The sequence below is a fragment of the Podarcis gaigeae genome, assembly GCF_964106915.1.
Source record: "Podarcis gaigeae genome assembly, chromosome: 11".
In the NCBI taxonomy this organism is placed as follows: domain Eukaryota; kingdom Metazoa; phylum Chordata; class Lepidosauria; order Squamata; family Lacertidae; genus Podarcis; species Podarcis gaigeae.
Genome location: NC_139687.1, coordinates 30,953,425 through 30,980,140, shown reverse-complemented (window position 1 = coordinate 30,980,140; position 26,716 = coordinate 30,953,425). Strand labels below are relative to the sequence as shown.

At 41.1% G+C, this 26,716-nt stretch overlaps 3 long non-coding RNA genes across 3 annotated transcripts in view; 1 reads left to right on the top strand and 2 right to left on the bottom strand.

Annotated features, from left to right (window-relative positions):
* Positions 1-26,716, top strand: part of LOC310827367 — a 180,077-nt gene that overhangs the window by 90,769 nt on the left and 62,592 nt on the right. The gene's annotated exons all lie outside the window — the stretch shown is intronic.
* LOC310827402 overlaps positions 1-26,716 on the bottom strand; it is a 29,757-nt gene that overhangs the window by 1,445 nt on the left and 1,596 nt on the right. Inside the window, exon 2 of the long non-coding RNA XR_014556349.1 lies at positions 2,248-2,290. This is a non-coding gene — a long non-coding RNA (uncharacterized lncRNA). The remainder of the gene's footprint in view (positions 1-2,247; positions 2,291-26,716) is intronic.
* Positions 23,268-26,124, bottom strand: LOC310827267. Its single transcript, XR_014556267.1, has 2 exons — positions 26,071-26,124; positions 23,268-23,606 (listed from the first exon to the last, which is right to left on the bottom strand). It is a non-coding gene; the product is annotated as an uncharacterized lncRNA (long non-coding RNA).

The window sequence follows — 26,716 nt, the reverse complement described above, 5'->3', positions numbered from 1 at the left end:
ACTGAATCAAATTTCTCTCCCATCATTTGAAGATGTCTAGCCTTTTGTCCACCCTCCATCTGCTCTTGATCAGTGCCATTGAGTGATAGTGAATTCTAGTCTTAGGAGAGAGATAGAGGTCAGATGAAGAAATGCTTCTGAATGCCAGTTGCTGGTATTGTCCCACAGAGAGAGTAGGAAGAGTGGTCTTGTGTTCAGGTCCTGCTTGCAGGTTTTCCACAGGCTGGCCACTTTGAGAACAGGATACTTTACTAGATGGGTGACTGGTCTGATCCAGCACGCTCTTCTTATGCTCTCATGTTCTTAAAGAGACACTTATCATGAAAATCAAGAAAACCCTGTAGTAGTCATGAACTAGAGACCCCTCTGTAGAGCTTTCTAGCCTACCATGTAGGTTACAAAAGCATGATTGTCCTTCCCTGGGTCTAAGTCTGGCAAAACGAAGCAGGGCAGGCAGGTCATAGAATCATAGAGTTGGAGAGTTGGAGGGAATCATCTTGTCCAACTCCCTGGAATGCAGCAGGCCCACATGGGGATCGAACCTGCAATCTTGGCATTATCAGCACTACACTTTAACCAACATTACTTGTTTTCTAAATCAGGGGTGGGGAACTTGTGGCCACCCAGAACTTGTTGTTTGACTCCAACCCTCTGACCATGCTGGCGGGGACTGATGTGAGTTGGAGTCCTCAAACAACAGGAGGACCACAGTTTCCCCATCCCTGGTCTAAATGAATGCTAAAGAATTTAGCAGGCCAAGACACCAGTGAGAAGCTGCTGTTTTCCCCAACCAGGAACTAAAATAACAAACTGAGAAAATTTCAGGACTCCACAGTACTCTAATTAAAAGAGCAGAGCTCTTAACAAGTTTTCATTATTTTCTCTCTCTGGGTAAGTCAGGTGTTATCTAATTCAAAGCACTTAGACCTGCATGTGTCTCATGTGGACAGAGTCTAATTACATAACTAATTATTTTTCATCATTAACCTGCTTACACTGTAGCAAGCTCATTCGTTAAGGTGTTAATAATGCTCCCCAGCCCTGAATCATCTGTGCCATTCTCTTTCGCTGACTGTCATTGGAGACTACAAGAAAAAAACTGTCATCATGAGCGCATCATGTTTCTAGCCTGAAAAGATACAATGGAATGTCCACAGAGACCTGATGATCCGGTCTAGGGAAGTGTGAGGATTTTGAGTTTCACCAGGCCACAAAGGCAATGATTGAAAATGGTTACAGTGGTAGGTGATGGAGAGAGCCTGTCCTGCATCAGAGATTGCTGTCATGGCCTCCAAGACCTTCCAGTGACTGCAGTTAGTCCATCATCTCCACTGACAGACTTTATGTCTGGAGCCCTTTATCCCCACAAGGTGCCTCTGAGTCGTAGCTTACTCCTTCTTTGCCACCATCCATAGTTAGCCAGTTGTCAGCACTAATTTCAACAGAGCTTAAAAATGATCCACGTGAATGCTGTTAACTTCAGAAGTATGATAGAGCATTGCTTTGCCCACATGTCTCAGTGGGAACTAGTGAGAAATACATGAGAAAGTGCTTTCTTCCATATCTCCCTATGCTTGTAGATCATTTGCTGAGACCTTTGTCCAGGTGCCTCCTTCAGCAGAAGCTTGCAATTCCACAATAGCAATACCGTTGATAAAGGATTTCTCAGCAATGATGCTCTGGCTGTGGAACACCTTCCTAAAAAGGCAGACTTTTTTTAACATTCCTGTATACCCAACCATTTAAACTTAGTTGTTTTAAGGATTTTCTCTGTTTATTTTTTATTTTAAAATATTATAAATGGCTTAACATGGGTGCAAACTGGCCAGGATCCAGTTATAATCATGCAGCCCCATGAATTTTAGTGAGGAGTTAAGCATGTGTTGTAAGTGTAAAACAGTTTACCCAGAAGTAATCCTGCTAATTTCAATGGGGCTTATTTCCTAGTAAGTAAATTTAGAACTGCAGTCAAATCTCTACCACTAAATTCAACAGTATTTAAAATGACTTACCTTTGGGCAAAGTACACTCTATATTTAAAATTTAAGCTGCAAACCAAACAAAGGGCAAGGAATTCTATGCATTGTCTCTCCACATTCTTCTGATACATTATGTATGTTGATATGACAAGCAGAAAACTGTATTGGATGGCTAATATTGTGAAGCAGAGAGCTGTGGTTATGAGATTTGACAGTCATCTCTAAACAACTGTTCTATCAATTCTATTAAAAGACAGTTTAGGCTCACCTTCAGTTTTTTCCTCCCCGAAACAATGAGGTTATCTGCAAGTCTGAAATGACAATAGCGAGTTTATTGTGCTAGGTATGTATGATCTGGGGTGAACAGGAGACATTTTATGCAAGCATCTCCCGAGCAGATGTTTACACAATGGAAAACAAACAAATCATATTTCATAGAGGAAGGGACACACTGAAATTAATGCCTTAGTTTAGTTGATGCTACTCAATAGATTATAGGAAGATTTGTATGGCAATTGTTAGCAATGCATGCTTTAAATGGCATGGAAGCAAGTATACCGTGAATGCACAACCCACCCATGTGAGGTTTGTCAGCTTGGCTTCAACAATAACATGACAGAATCCCATGGTTGCTGATGTCTTGATAACTTAAATGTGGATCATTAGTAATCAAGTAAAAACTGTAACCATTACCGGCTGCATACACAAGCCAGTTTCTTCCATTTCCCAGACATCTCCCTGCCTGTTGATTTCTGCATTATATGTAAGCCTTCACACAACATAAAAGCCATTTTGGGAAAAAGGTTAGCACTCATTTCTGTGTTATTTGATTCCAGGGAAAAAAATCATTTGCAGCCCCTGGAAAATCATGGCAGAAAAGTGATAAATTTGGGGCAGTATACCAGCATCCAGTCCTGTTTTCATGGGGAAATCATAGGGGAACAGAAGCAATTATGTGTAGAATGGGAAGAGGAGTAGCGACATTATCCAGTGTTGTTCACTGTTGCATCACACAACAGCAACTGGTAGGAATGAAGTTTAGCACTGCATGCTAGTATTTTGGTTAAAAAGCCATGGTTCCACAACACAACAGGTACTGCCGTGTGAAAGGAACATTAGAAAATGAGGAATAATCAGGAAAAGCTAGGGGGCAGAGGATGGCAAGCGCAGAGCCAAGCACAGTGTGGCTTCAGTGACCAGCTGCTCCTGAGCACTCTTATAATAGTTGATGTGCACTTGAAGAAATGGAGAAAAGAGTTTCAGAGATACTGGTGATTGAGCTATGAGCTTTTGAAAGGTCAAGGTCACTTAGCTTTTGTAATATTGATGGCTTAGTGTATAGACGCATCTCCCTGCCATATCAATCACTGGATTCTAGCAGGGGTCCTTTGTATATAATCAGTCAAAATGTGCAATGCTTTTCTAGGTTTCAATTAATAGATTATACAGATTTGTGCAATGTTTAATTATAAGATAGATCTACGCCACGAAGAACATAGGATTCTCATTAAAAATATAGATACAATGCAAACAATAAAACTATTAAATACATTGGTGATACAACATATATAACACATGGCTGGTTCATACTTCAGGGAAAGCTTGAGCGAATAAATAATTTTTTAGAAAGTGTCTGAAATTTCATATTGCAGGCACTTGCTTGATATTAATACGTAAGGAGTTCCACAGTAATGAGACTGCTACACCAAATGCTATACAGGCACTGTTAAGAAATGTCTCTCCTAACAATTGTAGTAGTCAGGCATTCCCCTGAGTGGCAAATTGATTCCACAATAAAGAAGTAACTATCCTAAAGCAGGCTCAAATTTTCTTTTCAAAGTTTGGATCAGCACTATCAGAAAAAAGTTTCTCAGCAAGACTAGGGGAGTGGGTGGTTGGCTCCTCTTCCTACTCGTCCTCCAAATAACCTTATTCCATTCAAAATGAAGATGAAACACTGTCAGGCTATTCCACCAGCATCACATGTTAGATATGTTTTTATTGTGAAAAGAGAGGGAGATGTTCAGAGCATAAGAAGAGCCTGCTGGACCAGACCAATGGACCATCTGTTCCAGCATCCTGTTCTCACAGTGGCCAACCAAATGCTTGTGAGAAACCTGCAAGCAAGACCTGAGCACAAGAGCACTCTCCCCCTCCTGTGGTTTTCAGCAACTGGTATTCAAAAACATTATTGCCTCTAACTGGGGAGGCAGAACATAGCCATTTCACTGGAAGAGTTAGTCACTTCTCTAACAACGGTTCCATTTTGGCATGCCCCTAAAGAATATACCAATCTCTGAGGACCATTTCTGCCTCCATGCAGTCCTAAACTGGTGGAAAAAACAGGACCTTATACTTCAGCCCAGCATTAGCTAGAGCACGTGGTGGTGGTGGGGACCTTTCCCAGCCCAATGACCACATTTCTCCTTGGGCAACCTTCTGGGAGTCACATGCCAGTAGTGGATGGTGTTAGGATATAGTTCCGTTCCACCTTAAAAGGGAACATGCCTGTTTACTTCCAGCACTTGCTGGGAACTCCGTTTGTATACAGCTTTTGTGTTACTGCTGTTTGTGCTGGAGACGAAGGGAAGCAGACATGTTTTCCTTCGTTCCTGAACTATGCTGAATAAAATGCTGTACATTATGCTTACACATTTCTCTGTCCACCTCTTCTGCTGTGAGAAGATTTACGCACTCTGCTGACAGAGCGTGCATGGGTCTCTAAACGTATCTGAGGCTCGTGTTGCTAATTGATGCTGTTCCAAGGGAGACTGGCTGCCGGCCGGTGGCTGCAGCCAGCTGGGGGCCTTCCTGATGCCCCCGTCTTTCTGGCAGTATCCCAACAGCAGGGTTATAGGCCCAGATCCATGGCGCTTACAGGAGAGTAAGGCTGCTGATGACTGCTGCGAGACCCCTGGCAGCGACAGAGGTATGTGAAGCTGATCGTCCCAGCCGTGGCTAGAAGGCTTTTAAAGTCTGTGCCAAGAACCAATTAGGCCGGACAGAGAAGCAAGCAGGACCAGAGGAAAAAGTGGGTGGAGTAACACATCTAAATCTCACCTTTGTGCACACACACTTCTCTTTGTCCTTCATCTAGGCAACAAAGAGGCATGGCCAGAGTTCAAGGACATATTCTAAGCAAGCAACAACACCCAAGGAGGGTGCACAGCAAAGTCATTGAGCAGTGTAGCCTGAGGAAAGAGGGTGTGTGGGTGGGGAGGGGATGTGTCCAGAGAGTGGGCACTAGAGGGCCACTTGTGCTCTCCAGGCCTGAGGTGACTAGAGCATCGAATCAGGCCAGGTTAGGAGTTGGAGAGAGCTACCATTAAACTAGAAATTCTCCTCATACATTTCTCTCGTACATCCTAACACCAGACATGTCTATGTGAAGAAACAGCACAGATGTTTGTCATACTTGAACTGGCATTTTGTTCCAAAGTCCCAACAAAAGGAGTGCCATGACAATTGAAGAGTAAACACATTTGCTAAGCATTATAGCAATCACACAAAGCACTGATGTGATTGTTTGCTTTGATATTTGTAATTTGTATTACACTCCCTCATCCCATCAATCCTCTAAGCTGACAATATCAACAGAGCATTGGTTTGTGAAAGCATCATTTTAGACATTGGCTAATTTAATACTTAGAGCTGAAAATCAGCTGGGATGAGACAGTGATCTTATGAAACATTGATCTGCTGAATCTCCACAGGATGAAAGAAATGCTACAGAAATTAGATTATTCAAAGCGATTTACTCGACAAGAGGGATTTGAAAATAGTGCATAACTAGGATCAATAGCAATATATGCGATGGAAAAACTACAAGCCATTTAACTCTTCACTTCAGTGGTTCCTTCCAGGGACTTCTGACCTAAGCTGCCTCCATTTTTCCCTTTTGTGAAATGGGAATGATAATCATACACTGCTGTACTAATTGGTTAATGGCTCTGAAAAATCTCTGAAGCTGTAAAGGTAACAGTGCAGCATAATTATTGCTATTATTAGTACACTATTATTAATGTAAGTTCAGCATAAGGATATAATTGAAGCAACAGATAGCACAAGAAGAGAGATCTTGCTTTAAGATTGTGTGAGAAACAGTATGAGTTGAATACTTTCCCCCTTTTTATGATAGGTCCCCCTCACCTAATATTTATTTATTAATTACATTTCTGGCTCTCCCTCCCAAAGGAGTGTAGCTTGCCAAAGGGCGGCAAATGACAAAGTAACAATACAACACAATAAAAATAAAATTACTGTGAAAATATTAAGAATGTCTAAAAACATTTAGGTTAGCCATGTTATTTTATTCCATAAGGATAGTGAGTCAGTTTGGTCCTTGATATAATATTTCTGAGTTGATTTAACCCATTGTCAAAGCAGACCCTGAAGTGCAACTGGCTACACTGAAGATAGCTTTGCATGAAAAGAGCCCCTCCAAACATTTGCAAGTTCTTTAACCTTTCTCATCCATTTACACAAATTTCTGTAGTAGGGCCAGCCCTACCATTAGGTAAAATGAAGTGGCTGCCTGAGGCAGCAAATACAGGTGAGTGAGGAGCAGTGACAAGATGTTACAGTGGTACCTCAGGTTACATACGCTTCAGGTTACATAGGCTTCAGGTTACAGACTCCGCTAACCCAGAAATAGTGCTTCAGGTTAAGAACTTTGCTTCAGGATGAGAACAGAAATCGGGCTCCGGTGGCGTGGCAGCAGCAGCAGGCCCCACTAGCTAAAGTGGTGCTTCAGGTTAAGAACAGTTTCAGGTTAAGTACGGACCTCCAGAATGAATTAAGTACTTAACCTGAGGTACCACTATAGAGCTGTTTGTGCCACATGGCCTGACTTGTCCTAGCCTACTGCCCTCAGCAGCAGTGGAAGATGCTGTTGCACCACCAGTGTTGGGTAAGTAAGAAGGCAGCGGGGTGGTAATGGACCTTGGCATGCTCACTCCTATTTTCATGTTGGCTTTGCACACACCTGAAGAGAGCTAAAGACTTTGTTCACATGACTGAGCAGGATATTGAATGTGTTGAAGTTGGAGCAGGGGCTCTGATACTCAGTACCTCCATATATATCCATATGAGTTCTGTACACAACAGCTGATGACAGTTAATGACTCCATGAAGGTTGTGGTGTGACTGATTCTACTAGAATGATGTGTAGGTGCAATTTGTTGTTTCATTGTGTGTTTGTGTGTGTGCGATGTTAAGTACTTGCTCTAATAACCTTTATATGAGTCTGGGGATACTTTGTTTGGTTGCATGACCAGGACTTGGGAAAAAGAATGATAACATACTGGGAATAAAAAGTAGACTTCACTCAGAATATATTTTGGAACCACCGTGTAGATACAGGAACTGGAAGTGTGACTAATTTGAAATTGGCAGCACAAGGCTGTTACCTGCTTGTTGTTTCCTGAAAAATTACTCTCTGTTTTTGCTATTAACTTGTTTTTATTGTTGAGAGTATTATACAGATTCGTACTGAACAATGCATGTTAGTTCAGTTCAAAGAATACTTATAATGGTGGTTTTCAACTGTTTGTTTTACATCAGCAGTAGCATAACCTCATGTTTATGGAGAAAACCCTACATCAAATCAAAAGAATGCTGAAATAATATTTTCAAAATCCAAGTAAAGTGGTATTTTTACCTCCCACATTTTGAAGTGTTGGGGTGGGGGAGAGACAAACCAGGCAAATTTAGGGCATTTTGAAATGTCTCTTTTCAAAAAGAAACTGCTGTTGCCCTCATCTTACATCACAATTTCCTGTTGTCTATAGCAATTGGATAATGCCCTTTATTCCAGAGGTGGGAAACTTATGGCTCTCCAGATATTGCTGGGCTTTCATTTCCATCAACCCTGCCCTGTGGTTAAGCTGCCTGGGGTTGGTGAGAATTGGAGTCCAACAACCACAAGATTCTCCACCTAGGCCCTTGATAAGAACATTTGTAACACCTATTGAAAAAGAATGGAAAATGCGTTTCAAATCTGAATGCCACGGGCAATCATTACAGATAGCAGATTCCAAATGGGCATCATTATCTTATCACCTAGCTCCACCTTTATGTGATGTGTTGAGGCTTAATTTTCGCTTAGATATCTAAAATCAGCACTGCATAAAGAACAGCACAATAAGGGGATGTCTACATGAATCTAAAAGCTATTGCTTTCAGGATTAATTTTTTTTAAATCTGCTATTTAATTTGTATTGTGTGATTTGCTAATCAGTAATATTTTTTAAAAAAATCAAATGGAAGTTCATTGGTAGCGAGACTAATGGGAAGAGAGTTTGAGTATGTATTTGAACTTTGTTTATTGCTACTTAGTTGTCTATCATTAAGTCTAATTAATAGAAATATTTAAAAAAATAAAAATTGTCCAGTAGCACCTTAAAAGGTAAAGGTACCCCTGACCATTAGGTCTAGTTGCAAACAACTGGGGTTGCGGCCCTCATCTCGCTTTACTGGCCAAGGGAGCTGGTGTTTGTCCACAGACAGCTTCCGGGTCATGTGGCCAGCATGACTAAGCTGCTTCTGGCGAACCAGAGCAGCTCACGGAAATGCCGTTTACCTTCCCGCTGGAGCGGTACCTATTTATCTACTTGCACTCTGACGTGCTTTCGAACTGCTAGGTTGGCAGGAGCAATGGGAGCGCACCCCGTTATGGTGCTACTGGACATTATATATATATATATTTCCACGTATCTGAAGAAGTGAGTATGCACATGAAAGCTCATACCAAGAACAAACTTAGTTGGTCTCTAAGATGCTACTGGAATTTTTTTATTTATATATATATATTTCTACTGCATCAGACCAACACCTACCTGAATCTACGGTAATTAATATGACACTAGTCTTCTCCACTTGGAATTGGCTTTCGCTGCATCTTGCTACTTGTTTTAATCAGAGTTGCCAGATATAGAACTTGGGACCTTCTGCATACTAAGGATCTCTCATAGATCTATGCCTAGTCCCCCAATGACCCGTCAAAGCAGAGGGATTTTCAGCTCCTACTATTGGTTGCCTAGTGAAATACACTTTTACTAAGGGGGGGGTGTGTGAATCTGTCAGTTTCAATTTCTCTCTTAAGTTTGCTCCACTGCATTTCCACCTAAGTTTGCAAAGAAAAGAAAAGAAAAGAAAAGAAAAGAAAAGAAAAAGAAACTTCCTCCTGAAAATTCATCAACATTTTAGAACAACTTTTTTAATAGACACATTTTTGTATGCAATCTTGCCCAATATACACATTTTACCTTCCACAATGCAATTTTGCATGGCTATGCACACTTTAGTATATTATTTTTTGTGGAGAACTTCACCTCAAAATTCAGAGAAGTATAAATTTTGAAGGATGACTGTTTCAGTTTCTGTATAACTACTCAGAAAGTGTGAATTAGGCAGGTTCAGATTTAATTGTGACCTGAATCAGATTCTCAACCCCCCCACCCTTATCCTAGGGCTGACTTGGTTGATGGGACTGTGCACACACAGACTGCGATATCTCAGACTGGGATGAGCATTTTGGGATTGACACAATTGGATTATTGTGAGTTTCCTTGAGCTCCTTTCCTGAGTTTTCTTCTTTTTCTTTTTTGGGGAGGTATTTCCATCAATCCATCTGTTATATTCTTGAAATACATGATGGTGTTGATTGCATAGGCTGGTTTTTAGGGTAGGTCAATAATTCTGTGTTGAGGCATGAGCCTTTCCTATCAACTCTAAAGTTTCTAAAGTTTTAATATATCTGCACCTAAGTAAAGGTCTACTTATTCCGTCATAATTATTAGCTCACATCTACCACCCTTTCTGCTTTAACTTCATCTCATCCCTTTCTCCCTGGCTTTCCACAATTTCTTTATAGACTTTGCAAACCTCTCTCCATTTCTGCCTTCACACTCCCCATAGAAATGCTAACATTTGAATCTGCTCTCTTGCAAGATGTAGATCTCATCACATAGAAGCAACTCAGGTGCACCTGATGTTTGCATTAACTTTCCATTGTTAAGACATTCCCTAGACACCTTTTGGAGGTTTAGATTTAATCAGTCAGCACCTTTAAGAAATGTATAGCAGGGGAATTTTTTATATTAAAAAAAAAATACAATGTAGAGTGCTTCAGCAATTGTGACTGCAGGGGATCCCAATTGTCAGGGCTTGAAAATGAGTCAGGCTATATGCATTTTCCCATGGGATGTAGTTAAGAAGCCTCTCTGACAGAGGCTAGAGGCAAAAAGAAATCGGATGTGTAATTGATGATTTGCATATGCAGAAAAAAAAATTCCAATCTATTCAATTGAGCAATTACAAATAGTTTCAAAATATCTTGTATTTTTATGTTATGCGGCTGTGGAGAATGTAATCCGCTTTCCATTTGTCCTAAATTTGTGCTGTTCAGGTTTGCCACAGCCCAGCATGTGTCAGAGTGTAAAACAGACCTTTGTATAGCAACACAAACCACTAGTCAGGGAGGGGCAAGCTACTCCATGACCAATTTCTAGCTCAATACCTACAATATGCTCTTGATTGGCGCATTAGAACATTCCTTCTCAGTGGAATGCAGTGGCGTGGATTTTGTGACCTTCTGTTGATTGATGGTGCTGGAAGCCAATGGGTGAGCACCAACATTCTATATCACATTATTCTCTTCTCGTTTTCCTTTGAATTTCAGAACAAGAAACCCTGCCTTGTTGTGTTTGGCTTCTTGACTCTGCTTCCTGATCCTCAGACCCTTCGCTTCTTGACTCCCAGCTATCTGACCCTTGGCTTCCTGACTCCTGGCTTCCAAACTTTCGTTCCTGCTCCCATCCCACCGTCTTGCCCTCAGTCCTGATGTCTTCCGCCAGGACTTCAACCGCCCGTAAACCAGACCATGACAATACTGACTGACATAGGAGTTGCTATCAGCCAACATGGTGGTGGTGGAAAGGACCACAGCCTAGTGGCAGAGCACTTTCTTCTCATGCAGGTTTCAGGTTCAATCCCTAACATGTTTGGACAGGGCTGGGAGAGACCCCTGTCTGAAATCCTGGAGAGCCGCTGCCCTTCAGTGTTGATAACCCTGAGTTAAATGAACCATTGGATCTGACTCAGTATATCAAAGCTTCCTATTTTCTATGCTGTGGACACTGGAGAAGTGGCTGGTGGGATGACATTCTCTCATTTTTACTACACCACTTTCCTCTAAGCTTTTTTCCTGTTTGTGCATAGGGTCCTGACAATGCCTTGCCAGTGTCATGCTGCTCTAACTTGGTCACCATCATGGGATGCCCATTGAGTTGCTCTATCCTGCTCCTGCACTTTCAAGGCTTTAACTGCTCTCCTGTGAGATTCATCCATAGAGGTAAATAAATTGGATCTTTAAACTTAATCCATGCAAGCATGTATTACCAATCTCCCAGACCCTAAAAAATAAAAAAATAAAAAAAAATCAGATGCCCTCCAGATGTTGTTTCTTCCTGCCAGTGTTTCGTCTCCATGGGTTAGACACAGGCATAGCAATCAATAGCTCACTTTCACACTTCAAAATATTTTCTTGTGATATCTTAGCTGGTTTGATGGAATATTAGTCATATTGAAAAGCATGTCTAAAAACGTGGAGAAGAAAGACATTCATTTTACATTGCATATGAAAGACAAATCCTCTTCTCAGTCGCTGCTCTTTCCTTTTTTATTATTATTATTTATTTATACAACAAGAAAAAAACACAAAAAAACACAAATACCAAATTACACACAAATTACAAAAATAACCATAATTTTCTTGGCAAACAATAAAACATCTATTGGTCTTAACACTAAAGACCCAACTTCCCATCTATTCCATATTTCAAATTCATATTACTTATTGCCAATACACATTTTTTTTTCATAATTAAACTTATTCTCAATAAATCTAATTTCTTCTATCTACCTAGCAACTATTACTGAAGTTCCTCAAATACTGCAACAGAATTTAAACTATTATATTTATTTTTCAGATATTCTTTGAAAACCTCCCATTTAGAAACAAATTCCTGTTTTGATTTATTCTTTATTTTTTCTGATAAACCATCTAATTCGGCATATTCTGTCAGCTTTTGGATCCAATCTCGCTGCTCTTTCCATCTTTCCCCTAAAGTTTATTAATTAATGCAAAATATGATGTTACATCATTACAGTGCACCCCCCCACACACTTCACCATACTGGCTGCAGCTTGTAGTAGTGGAAACATTCTTGATGCAATGGTGACAGATCACATGTTTTGCCTTACTAAACATTACCCTGGAGAGGGTAGGGAAATGCCTGTGACTGTTATTTTCTTGGTCAGCATCATGCTGCTGTATCATGTAATTCCAGCCTAAGCATATGGAATTTCTTGTTGAATTTTAATTTCAAATTGTCAGTCATTGCCAGAACGGTCTTACGGTCATTAAGCCAAGGTCTAGAATTGGCATTACATTCTATTGTTCATTCTTATGGGGAACAGCCCTTGGATATATTGTATGTAGTGCAGTATGGAGGCAACTCAGTTTGCATTAGTAAGAACCCAGGACATTCTAGCGGTAAATCAGAAGACATGACAAAAAAAGGGGGAGCCCTACACCTTGTCTCTGGGTCTATTATTCCCACTCTTCATCCTGTGTTTTCATAAGGAATCATCCACGTGTGTTGTGAAATTGATCGGGGTAATGAAGAGATCCTCATTTTTCACATGTCATTAGAAAAATATCTCAGAATGGAAATGGAGGATATATTAGTCTTCTGAGACCATCCCATGCTGTACCTCTCCCATTTTCAGCCAGTCTTCCATAGAAATCATTAATGAGATTGACTAAACAAAATGAACTGAGTTTCGTGAATGACCTTTGTCAAGTCAAAGTCAGGAAAACTGATCACTTTGTCCATGTAAGGTTCCCATCAAACAGCTGCCCTACAGCGGAAGGCAAGAAACTGTAGACATCTTCAGCAGTTCCTTGGAGGGTTTGCAAAATCACTTTGCAAAATCATAGCCAAGTAGTCTAGTTGCATTTACATTACTTCTACTTTAATACTGCTTAATATAGAAGCTTTGCTGGGGGTGGGCGGGCAGGTGGGTGTCTACTCCCCAACACAGTCCTCAAGGAGTCACTATGTTTTAAGAGCAATGATTTATTTTTAATTTGCCATTTTATTTGAATAATGTTACATCCTTTTGTCACATCCCCTCTTTGACACAACTATTAAAAATGCAGGCCACCGTCCTCTTCTCCCTACGGTGGCCACCCCAGTGTTCATAGTCTCTTCCAGTGGGAGACATTTCTGGAACAGTGCTGTTCTAAATGCTGCTGAATGCTTTGCAAAAAAGCAACAGAGACTGCAAAGCTTACACTATCCCATGCCCAGATCAGCTCCTTCAAAACTTGTATGAGTTGTGGGGAAAACCAAAGAGCCAATATAGAGCAAAGAGAGAAGTGAAGCACTCTTACCAGATGGGGCTTCATGTCTCCATCTTTCTCTAGCCCAAACAATCTGCTGCACAGTTCCCAGAAGTAGAATGGGGAATCACAGAATGCCTCAGAGTTGCAAAGATAGAACAGAGGGTCTGGCTCAAGAACTACCAGCCTGTTCTGGGAGAAGGATACAATGGTTGTTGTTGTTATTATTTGTGCCAAGGGATATGGCCATTTCTCTCTCTTTCTCTTTCCGTACAAACATTTGGCTACTGGTAGCCAGCTGGCAACTTGAAATGAAACACAGTACTGGAAGTGCCAGTCAACATAGTACCATTTATATGGCAGTGCAGTGCCAAAGTAGGGAACGCATTTAATAGAGAAAATACCAGGAAGTCAAGCTATGTTCAGAATCTCGGAATAGATATTTCCCTACTAAATAGAAATCTCATGTTTTGAATGTAAATAAATTCATGTTCCCAGGCTCAAACCCTGACATCTCCAGATTAGGGGTGGGAGAGATCCCTTTCTGAAACTCTGGAGAGCCATTACTTGCCAGTATGTAGACAATACTGAGCTAGATTGACTAGTGGCTCAGTATACGACTGTTCCTCCATGAATTCCTATTTAGGACCATATCCCATCCCATTTCTCTGACCCTTCAATGGTTAGATTTTTCAAAACTCAGTATATATTTGCAGGATTGTGCAATCCGGTTGCTAGAGCAAAGTGAATTCACGTGGTGGAAGGGAAGCATTTTTTAAAAAAAATCAGACACAAGTGAACTCCAAATCTCAGTATCATATTATCCTGATTAATTAACCCCTTACATACATAGTGAGTAAGCCAGTAAGGAGAGTCAAAGCCAATGAGATCCACTGAGTCGATAACTGGCAGGGCTAGACAATCAGTCAACACAGCGTGGGGGAGGTGGTTATGAGTATTCCTGGGAGGGAGGGTATAGAGAGCTGCTGCTGATTAGCTCAGACCTTATATTTCCCTCAGGAGTTTCTGTGTGAGGCCTTCCCAGCCATTCCCATCCAGATATCACACCTAAGGTTTGAGCCAGCGACATGGTTCAACATGTTACTGTGTGAAAACTGTGCCGTTCCAATCCATGGGTGCAGTGATTGGATCTGTGATTACAGCAGCATACACGGGTCTTCTTTCAAAACTTGAACTATTTATTATTACAACTCACTGAGGAAACTCAGGGCAAACAAACATGGATTGGAAAGGTGGGATAGGGAGAAGAAATACAATTTAGTTGAGAATTGGTCCATGGCCAGTTTAGGGGACGCAGGTGGCACTGTGGGTTAAAGCCTCAGCGCCTAGGACTTGCCGATTGAAAGGTCGGCGGTTCGAATCCCTGCGGCAGGGTGCGCTCCCGCTGCTCGGTCCCAGCGCCTGCCAACCTAGCAGTTCGAAAGCACCTCCGGGTGCAAGTAGATAAATAGGGACCGCTTACCAGCGGGAAGGTAAACGGCGTTTCCGTGTGCGGCTCTGGCTCGCCAGAGCAGCGATGTCACGCTGGCCACGTGACCCGGAAGTGTCTCCGGACAGCGCTGGCCCCTGGCCTCTTGAGTGAGATGGGCGCACAACCCCAGAGTCTGGCAAGACTGGCCCGTACGGGCAGGGGTACCTTTACCTTTACCTTTACAGTTTAGGCCAGGGCTGGGCAAACTGTTCATTTCTGTTAAAGGTGACGTTCTCTTCAGGATAATGCAACAAGAGCTGCAGAAGCAGTTGGAACTTCCAGATGGCCGGGGAAGAGGACCTACCAGCATCTCACATTTGCTGCTGTTGGTCTATCTCCTCTGGAGGAGAGAAGAGGGAGCCAGCTATTGCCATCTAGCCTGGTGAGAGAACTCCTCACTCTTTGAACAGCCTTTATGCTGTGCTGCTGAGGCTCTTTGTGAGTGATTTGTGCTCATAGTTTGTAGTGAATTCATGAGTCTGTTGCGAACACGTTCAAAACTGGCTAGGGGAAAGCAAGCAAACAAAAATGGCCTCATAGATTGAAGTTTATAGCCATACAGATCACTTTTGGCTTCTAAATCAATTTGTTCAGAACTAGGTGCTATTTTCCCTCGAATATGCCACTTTTCACTGAAGGTGCCAGTCTGAAACTAGAAATGCATTTTGATGGTAATCCAATGAAAGGGGCATTGCAATACAGGTAACCTGCCAAGTTGAGTATTTCATTTCCAATAGTTTCTTATCAGAATTCATATTTCATATCCCTTCTAGTTATTTTCAGAACAAACCATTCCAAGGGTATCATAGAATTATTTCCAGGGAATTTACAGCAAAAGTGAAGTAGCTATTTACTTTAAATATGCCAATTAAGCATTACTAATGTACAGCACATTTCTGGGTTAAGTATGATTGATAGTACCATGCAGTGAAATGTTCTTTAACTGCAGTCAGAAAATGTAAATGTACAAAATGGAGGCAAAAAAATACCACCAACTGACAGCACTATTTACATGTTTCAAAACAACACTTACAAATTGTTCTTTTTATTGTTCTTTCAAGCTTCCTTTGTGGTGTGCTCTGACTGAGTGATAACCAATGCAACACTGTCAAAACTTTCTAGAGTTTAGGTTGCCAAGCTGTTGCATCAGCTGCAGTATACTGAACTCCTGGGGATATATAAATAATATATAATATAATATATATAATAAAACTTATTTCTATTTCTCATTTTCCTAGTTTTGTTCAGTTATCCACATTTTCACATCAGCTTGCAATTTTTTTTAAGTCATCATGAAAATTAATATTTACATTTTGTATGCAATTTTGTCAAATATGCACATTTTTGCAGAACAATTTCTCCTAATATGCACTTTTAAAAACACACCTTACCTTAGTATATGCATTTGAAGGAAGGCTGTGTTGCAGTTCATGTGTTGTTTCAGAAAGTGTAACTTAAGAAGGCTTGTCTTTAAATGGAAACTAGACTTTATCCCCCATCCTGAGTATGAAGGAGCTCAGAGCAGTTTTATGGTTTCACACCAACCCTGTGAGGTAGGTTAGACTGAGAAATAGTTCTTTCCATTTGCCCAGTTGCCCAGTGCACTTTGTAGCTGAGAAGAGAATGCAAACCTTAGTTAATATTCAAGCCTCATACAAGCCAATAAATGTTTTTTTTTTAGTGTTTACAGCCTATTATTATGTTCACCCTCAGATTAATCCACCTTATTTTATAGACAGGAATAACAAAACAATTTTTCCAATCCTATGGCCAAAGCATAGCTTTCTGAGTATCAAGTCCATTCATTTTCACCCTGGACCACTTAGGCTGTTTCAGTGTATGTGCGCTAGTGTGCAAGGAAGATTTCACCATCCTGTCTTCTACCAAATCACAAGTGCATTCCCAAGTGAATTAGTATTTCCAGCAGTCCCTTCCCTCCGAGGCAGTGGAGGTGGCTGTTGTGAAATCAGATATCTTTCCAGGAGAATGTATATACCCACAAAACACAGATTTATACACATCCCCATAGCTACCATTTTCCATTCCCTGCAGCCCTTGTAAATACATGGTTCCTGCACAGGGACTTTTGTTTCCTGGATAGTATATGGAACGTGATTAAATTACAAAATTGACCTCTGACTCTGATTTGAAAAGTTGACACTGAAAAATTGACACGGAAAAATTTAAATATTAGAGATATTGAACTATTGCCTCTCCACTATTGCAGTAGCTGAGGGTCCTGTCACTGGGGCATGTTGTGCCAAGGGGGGCCTAATATCTAATATTAAATAGTAAAACCAACAAGTTATCCTTTCGTCTTCAAAGAGTTTTAGAAGAGCGTGCCTTAGAACTGTAACAAAAGCAATCAGCATAAGTCATAAAAGCACAGATTTCCCTTAGCGGGATGCCCACTTTACCTGACAAATTTGTACTGGGTAATTTGACAGCAGTAGAATGTATAGTCATAAACTACCAATATACACTGTTATTTCATTCTAGCAACACTTTGTGTCTTTGTACGACGGTGTTAATAAGCACATTTCAATTTCCAAGCATCACCTACATTAATCCTTTAGATTCCTACAGCACTACAGATAGACAGTTGTGAAGAAGACATCCCTATTAAATAATGATTTGCTAGAAATTGCAGCTGGTCATAGATATCTTATGCTTAAAGCATCGAGGTAAAAGGCTTGGTAATTCAAATTACTGAAAGCAGATGGTTGTGTGTTTTGCTGCTTTGAAAACACACACACACACACACACACACACACACACTGTATATAGAGAGGGTGTGTGTGAGAAACTTGTGTGCCCCAAATATTGGTGGACTACAGCACCCATAATCCCTGACTATTGATCAAGTGAGATGGGCTTGATAGAAGTTGGAGTCTAACAACATCTGGGGTGGGATGCAACTAATGAGTCCCATCAGTAGAAGCCAGTACAAGGACTTCAGCTCATACAGTGCGGCTTTCCTCCCCTTCTCCCTCTTGCACTCCTGAAATTGGCTCCTGGGCCCCTCGGAAAAATTCCAGAGCAACACATGTGGGTAGGAGAGGGTGCGTCCTTCCACCTGGCAAGCTGAAATGCTTCTTCTGATGGAATGATCAACATAGCACGGCAGTGAATTACTTCCTTCCACCCATGCTATAAATGCTAAGGTTGATTAAGGTATTTGACACATGGTGAAATAGTTGGAGGTTTCCACCAGGAACACAACTTATGGGGGGCACTAGGGGGCGCATCAGAAGATGGCTGACAATAACATCTCTCCGACCCACATGAGGTAATTTGGAGGCTGTGATGGGAGTAAATAGCCTCCCTACCTGTGCTGGTCCAGGGGGGAGGTTACCATGGGGCGAGGTCCAGGACCTGAGTTGAGGGTTGGCAGACAGTCCTCCTCGGGCGAAGTGGGGTCCACAGCAGGAAGCTGGGCAAGGACAGGAACTCTGGGGGAAACAGGACTGGATGCTGGCCGAAACAGCTCATCAACGACGTTGCTCCCACAACCTGGGACCGGGCTGACTGGCCTTTATCTTCTCTGAGGCCAGGGGCGGTCCCGGCCCCCAGGAGACCCACCTCTCCTGGCCTTAAGGCGAGCACTCCTCCTGGGAGAAACCAGTTCCCTTCGCCTCTCTGCCCTGAGCCTCTGCAGTTCAGGAGAGGCTGAAGGGTTACTGGGCCCAGGGGGAGACTCACCTGTAGGCACTGAGTCCTCAACCACCTCTGGAGCCAGAGTGGATTCCCCTGGTGCCTGCTCCTGAGGATCCGGCACAGGTGCAGGCACTTCAGAATCAAGGCCCTGCCTCAGTTCAGCCGGCCCTGGAGGCGGGGACTCCTGTGCAGGCTGGGATTCCTCCGGTTCATCCTCTGAATTGGATTCTGAGGCCATCACACTACCCCCCCCCAGGATTGTGGGGTGGGACTGCCCTTGCCTGCTGTGCCCTATACCACCCCCGAATTTGTGGGGATGGGGGCACTAGGCACAATGCCCTCCTGTGGGATTTCGGCGCTCCTGGACGTCATCTCTGATCCGCACCACTAGCTGCAAGAACTTCAAAAGAAACAATTTGGATGAAGCGAATGCACATATTTCAAGGAAGAAGGGGGAGTAAAGACTGCTAACAGAACAGATCTCTGATAAAACAAGAAGAGCCAAAGAGCAAGTATAAATCACGAGAAGATACGCCAAGACTCAGTATGGCAAAGGGACTGATGGGGGAGGGGGGAAAAACCTTACTTTCTTTCTTATATGTGATTAAACAAGAAACCCCCCCCCCCCACGTCAGAAATGTCGTTTTAAGGACTTTAGCTGTGGATTTAAGGCTGTGTGGAGATAAACTTTTGAACCAAAGCATGTTTAGAGATGAGCGTGGAATGTATAAGGGCTTTGGAATGACACAGTTAAAAGTGCCGTCGCCATATTGGGAAGTTCTGTCGGAGGACTTAAGTCTGAGAGGAGGAATAGAGAAATAGAGCTGTTTTTATATTGTGGGTGAAACTCCTCAGTGGGACTTAAGAACGACAGTTCTGTAATTAATGATGGAAAGAGCGCTGTTATCTATGAAGGTGATGATATATGGAAACCATCTCGATTCGAGGATTGGAAGAACGGAAAAATTCACACAGGATTATTATTGGTGTTTATCAGTTTAAGGAGACTATCAGAAGAGATCATAAAGAAAACAGAGAAAATATATGAACAAGAGGTGATGTGGGAACAGCAAGATAAGACTGGATAGAATTGTAAACTTTGTTTGGACTGATTTGGACATTAACGCAGTAGCAAGAAGATGATCAGAATCCCCCTTCGGATCTTGAAATATGGGTCCCCTCAACAAAATTTAAAATTTGGCTTTGTAATTCGGAATTTATGTGATTTGATTTGATTTGATTGGCCGGTTAATAAAAAATATTTTTTTTTTTTAAAAAAAGGAACACAACTTATGGTTCATTGAACTGTCCAGTGCTCAACCAGCTTTTAAAATGTTTACAGAAACAAACTTCACCACAGTTTGAGCCAATATTGGAAGCCTCCCATGATCATCATGCAGAAAATGCAGCCAATCTATAATCACCAACTCTGCCTCTGATAATGGGTATCTACCACCTACCTTGGGATTGCAAATGTTGTTATCATCACTTGGTACCCAATATTAGAATAATGGAGCCCTGTTTTCTCTGTGCACATAAGCCAGTGTGTATCATTTCATACTCAGAAACCTTTCATTTTCCTATTAAATATCACTTTCTATAATAATTGTATTTATAACATCCTTCGTTTCATGCTCTCACTAGAATCTTTCATGGCTTGCCAACATTTCTGCCAGATGTCAAAGGAAAGCAGCTCCTGTATCTCTTCTCCGGATTTTCCTTCTTCTCCCAGCCTTAAACAATAAAATGAGCAACCTTTAAAGAAAGTCAATATTCGCCAGATACTCTGTCCCACCACTGCACACCAGAATCAAATTACAGCAGTCAATAGCAGACCTTACTTTAATTCACATTGTCTATTCCTTACTTTTGCACTTGCAAACATTAGAAACACTCCTAAAACAGATGCTCATTAGGATGAATACTTGAATACGTTTGTGCAGACAAACCAAACTGCTTCACTGAAACCAATGAGGCTATGCAGTGCTAGAGAAATATGTCAGAATCTTGCTCTTTATAGGGTCATCTATAAGAATTCAATAGAAGGCATTTATTGAGCTCTTTTATTGTTGATGTTGCTGCTGCAATATTTTGTTTATATAGCTAGATGAGATGATCAAATAACTGTGATCTGATTTATGTGTTGCCATATAGCAGCAATGGTGTGGAGGTGATCTGCCTTGGGATCACAGCTCTAGTTGGGGTATTAACCCCTCTCCCATGCCATTTTTTCTGATGAAAACTGACCACACAGCCCAAACTGTTATTTTGGGAAATTTGTGCTGTGCCCAGGCTTGTTGTACACATGCATACTCCATAACAGGGCAAATAGCAGCTGCAGGGGAGGATGATTTTCTTCAGGTCAGCAATGCTGAAGGGTAAGGACTCCCAATGGTGGGAGGGTGGTAAGGCATGAAATTTTTGCTGCCACTGCCTCCCCACGAGGTATGTTTGAGGAAAGGGAAAGGAAAGGGACAATGGGGCCACATCTAACTGGGAGGTTGTGGGTGGGAGGATCTAGTCAACTTGCTTTTGAGTAGTCAAAGACTTGATTGGAAAAGACAAGTGGAAACTAAGGCAAAGCTAGAAGGATTTCATGCATCATTAGTTTTTAAAAATTCGTTTTCATCAAAGTTAATTGGAAGAAAAAATATTATTTAAAATTGAACTGATGCTTTAGAGAGCCCCACAATGACACTAGGCTGCAGTATTCAGCGTGCAATTCCATTTGCTTTATTTGATAGTTAAAGGCTTAATTCCACCTACTTCTGCCAATAAATGCAACGGAAATATCTACTTCTTACTGATTCGGCAAGAAGCAAGAGCATACATTATTCTTATAAAATTCACCCACATTAATAGCAGCATCAAAAATATTAGTGTTCCTGGTCAATGGGAATTGTTGAGCCATAATAGCAATGGTTAAATTAGTTGTTGGGGGAAAGTATGTGTTTGTGAGAAGGAGATCAATGTTTATTATATTAAGACAAATTTATGGTCTTAAGAGACTAGCATTCATAGAGTAGGATGACCACAATAGAATTATGAAATCTAAAAACTTTCTTAAATTAAAAGGTCATGGGGAAAACATGATCCAACAATGACTGAATAGTTATCCTCTCCCTAACAACATCTTAATTCAATATGTATATGCAGACACTTAGCAATATGCCATGATCCTCCAGGATAGTTTGGCTGTCCATTGATATCTGTTGAGATACTCAAAAGCTTCTGCAGATATTGATCTCGGGCTTTCTTTCTCTGTCTCTCCCCTAGAGTAAATTAAAGCAAGAAACCAAGAACAAATTATAAAGCTGGAAGCCAAAGGGGGCCATACATGCAGAGAGACAAGCAGCTTTGATCTATGACTCAATTGTTCCAGTGTACAACCATTTAAATCAAGGCAACGCTTCTCCTGAAAATGGGTTAATGGGCTCTTCAGAGATTCTATTCATTTTTTGAGGAGAATATGTGAGTGGGAAGTGAGGTTGTACTGAGTAGCCTCTCCCCCAGGCGTCCAACCAACTGTGAAGAAGGAGGCTTTCTACATCCAGGCTACCATGTGGTCTGAAACTGTGTTGTATGCAGGTAAAATTGTGCTGTAGGCAGGGAGAAGAGCTACTTGGCACAACCCTTCTTCCTGCTTCAGTGCCGTCCTGCACTGAGCACAGAATGCCTGAATAGAGCTTATGTGAAGGCCACTTTCAATCCCTCTGCACAGTTGCTCTCATAGAAGAGCGAGCTATATATGTACAGTAGCTATTCATGTGGATTGGGTGGTTGTCACCACAGTACTCTACAAATATCCAAAAAGAAATGTTTGTGGTGGTGTGGGGGTGGGGAGCCTGATTTGTCTGCTGTGTTGCTGCATGCAAATGATCCATTTTGCAGTAAAACCTCTGATGTGGAGTAATATAAGATCGCCTCCATGGTAGGCTCTAGAACTGGCTTTTGAGCTGGCAGTACCGACATGCATGTGTTTAGCATGAGGAATGAATAAGAAACACTGTTCCAGCAACATTATAAAATGTGCCATTTTGCCACTATAGTGATGTTAAACCAGTGTGACAGCAGGTAACTCACATCTGCATTTTGGGCTGGAATGCCATTTCTTTGAATTGGTTTTCTGAAGCAACCAACCAACCTGATGAATGTGGAAATATTAAGAAGTATTATTTCAACAAAGACTCTATGAGTTTGTATGTGTACAAACTTCCTAGTCTTCCTAGTCACTCTGTAATAAAAATGTGTGGGGTTTTCTGCCTGCACTTGAAACACTTGTGGGTATTGACCAGCCTCACAGACTGGACAGAAATTTAAGACCACACAATTTAGACTAATTGTCCCTTAATCTGCTTATTGTGCTCATAATTAAGCAAATGTTTGAAGCCAAAGAACCATTTTTTTCTAGATGAACCACCCAGTTCCAAACACAGTTGGAAGCAAGTGCCAGTGAGCTGGATGTGGCTTGCTTCCTGGTCACATGAAGTACAAGGATATAAACATGGCTGCAAATACACTTCTAAAGCTTGCTTCTCCTTAACTTCACCAAGTATAGAAGAACAGAGTTGAAAAGTGTGGGTACATACAAACCTGGAGCCTGACAGTACTTTGCACTAGCTCATAGCTTTAAAAATGACATTTCCAAGGATGTGCTGCATGGGTGCTTCCTGATAAAGTATTTAGTTGGTATTTATATGGTGTATTAAATAAATGCGCAGAAAATGTGTGGTTGGTTGGAGAGCCCCTTCTGGGCTGTTTATTAAGTTAATAAAGCAGCATTTTTTTTTCTTTCTGGAAAATTACTGTGCTAATTAACAAACTCACTGGTATCTGGTTGTGTTAATAAATAAGAAGTGCTTTCTCTAAGATCGCTTTCTATACGGAACACACCGGGATCCGGAGATCAGATTCTGAAGCAAAAAAGCCTTTCTTCTTGATGAGTCTTTGTTCTTAGTTCCAAGATATTCTTTATAGCTTAGGGCCTTGCAACTTCTGAATCTTCTCAACAACTTAAAAAAGATAAGCAAAATTGATTCCAGGTTGTCTGCCAGTCTTGCCATATCCTGTGCTAAAAGATGATGATATGGTTATGAACTTGGATTCAGGTAGAACTGAAGGGACATCTGGCTAACATATAGTCCTAAAGATACAAATTTAATCACTCTTAAATATAATGTAATGCTTTTGCCTTCTACAGCCTACTGAATGCATGTCTGCAGTGGCAAATACTTTATTCTGGTCAAGTGCAATGTAGTCATCGCCATCCCAATTTGAGCATTGTAAAAAACAAAAACAACAACAGCCAACACATCACAGGAAAGAGGGAAAGCTGTTTTAGAATAGCTGCATTGGATGCCCGTTTATTTCTGGGACCAATTTGAGGCATTTAAAGCCCTAAGTACCTAAGGCTCCCCAATCCTGAAAGACCACTTCTTGTTGTGTTTGGTTCATTCACATGTGCATAGCGTCAGCATATCAGTGACAGGAACTCCTGTGAACTACACTGCTGAAAATCACTTGAGGTTTTCTTTCAAAGAAAGCCACCATATTAACTTCTTAGCTAATGCATTTTTTAAAAAAGGTATGTTATGCAGACAGGTTTTTTGTGATGGCAGTGGTATGGCCACCTCATGAGAAGAGAAGACTCCCTGGAAAAGACCCTGATGTTGGGAAAGATGGAGGGCACAAGGAGAAGGGGACGACAGAGGACGAGATGGTTGGATGGTGTTCTCGAAGCTACAAACATGAGCCTGACCAAACTGTGAGAGGCAGTGGAAGACAGGAATGCCTGGCGTGCTCTGGTCCATGGGGTCACGAAGAGTTGGACACAACTAAACGACTAAACAACAACTATATATATATATATATATATGAGAGATGCTGGAACTCAGCATGAATGCTTCCCTTGTTCTCTTATAATGGCAATGGCACCCACCTGAGAGGTGCCGGGACTCAGTTTTGGTGAGTTCGGGCTGATAAGAAGCTCTGGAGTGCTCAACTAGGTTTTGCTGCCCATGGTGTGCTAAAACCCACAATACTTTTTCAAGGTCTGAGTATCATCACCTTAATTCCCTGCCCCCAAAGCACAGTACACAGGTAACTCACACATTGCTATCGCATGTGAACCAGTATTTTCATACAGAGCAAATGTTTCCGTTTTTGCAGTGTATCGGTTTTGTCACAGAAATCCATCTGAAAGAGTCTAGCTCTCAGTTTTGCAACATCACATGGGAAACAGACACTTCTGCTTCCATATTTTGTACACATGTTTTGCTTAAAAAATGATATAAAGCTTTGACAGAAAGGAACATTTTAAAATTTCAAACTGTTGCATTTGATTTTTATTGTCACTTGACCTTTTGACCATATCTGCTATTATTTCTATCCAATTTTCTGTCAAAGTTTGCTTAGTATGCTGCCCAGATTTATAACGATTTTAAACATGCCCGAGAATGCTGAAAAACATTAATCTTCAGTTGTAAAATTGGGAAAGAACTATTTAACAGCCACTGAGCCTTTTGGTAGCAAACCATTGAAATTTTTGCAGCTTTTGTCAGCAGATCTGGGATTTAAGAGAAAGCCTCACAACAAATTAGGCTGCAGTCCTATATTCACTCACCCGAGAATGAGACCCATAGAGCTCTGTGAAACCAAATCTTAACTAGCTGTTCACATCTCTGCATCAGTGGGAAAGACAGTTTGAAAAGATATTTTAAAGTTTCAAACTTGTTTCAGTAACTCCCAAGTTGGATAATATAAGAGTATCTGCAAAGTAGGCTGCACATTCATCACAGCGACTAAACATGACTCAGCTTCTGGGTGAAGACTGTCAAGGGTGACTAAACAATTCACCATCTGGAAGATTTGGTGACACTTTGCACATGCAATGTTGGTCAAGAAGGAGATGTTCTATGTTTGTTTTGCTTTGCTTTTTACCACTGGTACTGCCCTGGTTTAGTCCTTATTAAATGAGAAGGCAAGAAGGAACCCATGTTCACATATTTACAGACTAGCTAGTGACAATTTCCATTAAATTATTGCCACATTTTACAACATCATTTTCCATGGATTTTTAGAACACCTTAATGCATTAATTTGAAAATGCTCCATGCCAATTGAGCTCAATCTGATCATCTATTTTTCAATGAAATCAAATACAAAATAGATTTATTATCCATCTAGCATTTTCACGTTTTTAAACCTTAGGTCAGAGTGATAGCTCTGTGTAGAAAACATCTTCCATACCAATTATAAAGAGAATAAAAAGTGTGGGTCATAGTCATCCTACAAAACAAGTTTAAATATCCAACAAATTTTTTATTAACGACAGCTGAGAAATGTCATAGAGTGCAGTATTATTTCACTTTCTGTCAGTGGAAATCCAAAAACAAAATGGGTCATTTCCGGATTGCAAACAGAAAGAGCAAAGATGGCTGTTGCTCACTTGTTCATAGAGATACACAAATTCAAGCATCGCTTGTGCCTAAAAAGCCAGGCATGGGAAAGCAAAGGTGAGGAAACAGGTTTCTTACCTATCTGGGTCCTAAACTTGGCAAAAAGGGTTTGAAGCCTTCTCTGTATATGTCGGTTAAAAACATGCAAACTAATGATTTCCATTGAGTGAATATGTATATTCCAGGTAAAAAATGTCAAAGCTATACCTTTCGATAACCCAGTTTTCACTTAATATTTCATCTATATTGAGAGAAGGTGGGAAATGATTCAGGTTTGTGGCAGTCTATATATTTCATGTCATCAGTGTTTTATCTAGTTATTCTGCTTGAGGGTGCAGATTCGGACACTGGTCTTGTTCCTTGAGTTCTTTTCTGCACAGTGCATATCATGCTATTTGATGAGAGTATCTGTGCACCATAGGTAGATATGTCATCAGGTGCATCTTATATATGAGTAGAAATTATAAGGCATAGATCCTGTTGGTTTCCATAGCCGCTTTTGATTTTATTTTGCTAAATATGCACAGCATTGTCCAGAAGTTATCATTTTAAAGACAGGCATCTTAAAGAGTGACCAGTTTTCCATGGCATGAACTCCAATTGGTAACAGCCTACTTGATCAGCCCTGAACATAAAACCTCATATGTATCTTGAACAGAAGTATCTAGGTGTGAACACCAAATGATTTTGGAATGGTACCTATGACTGTAACACATAACCATAA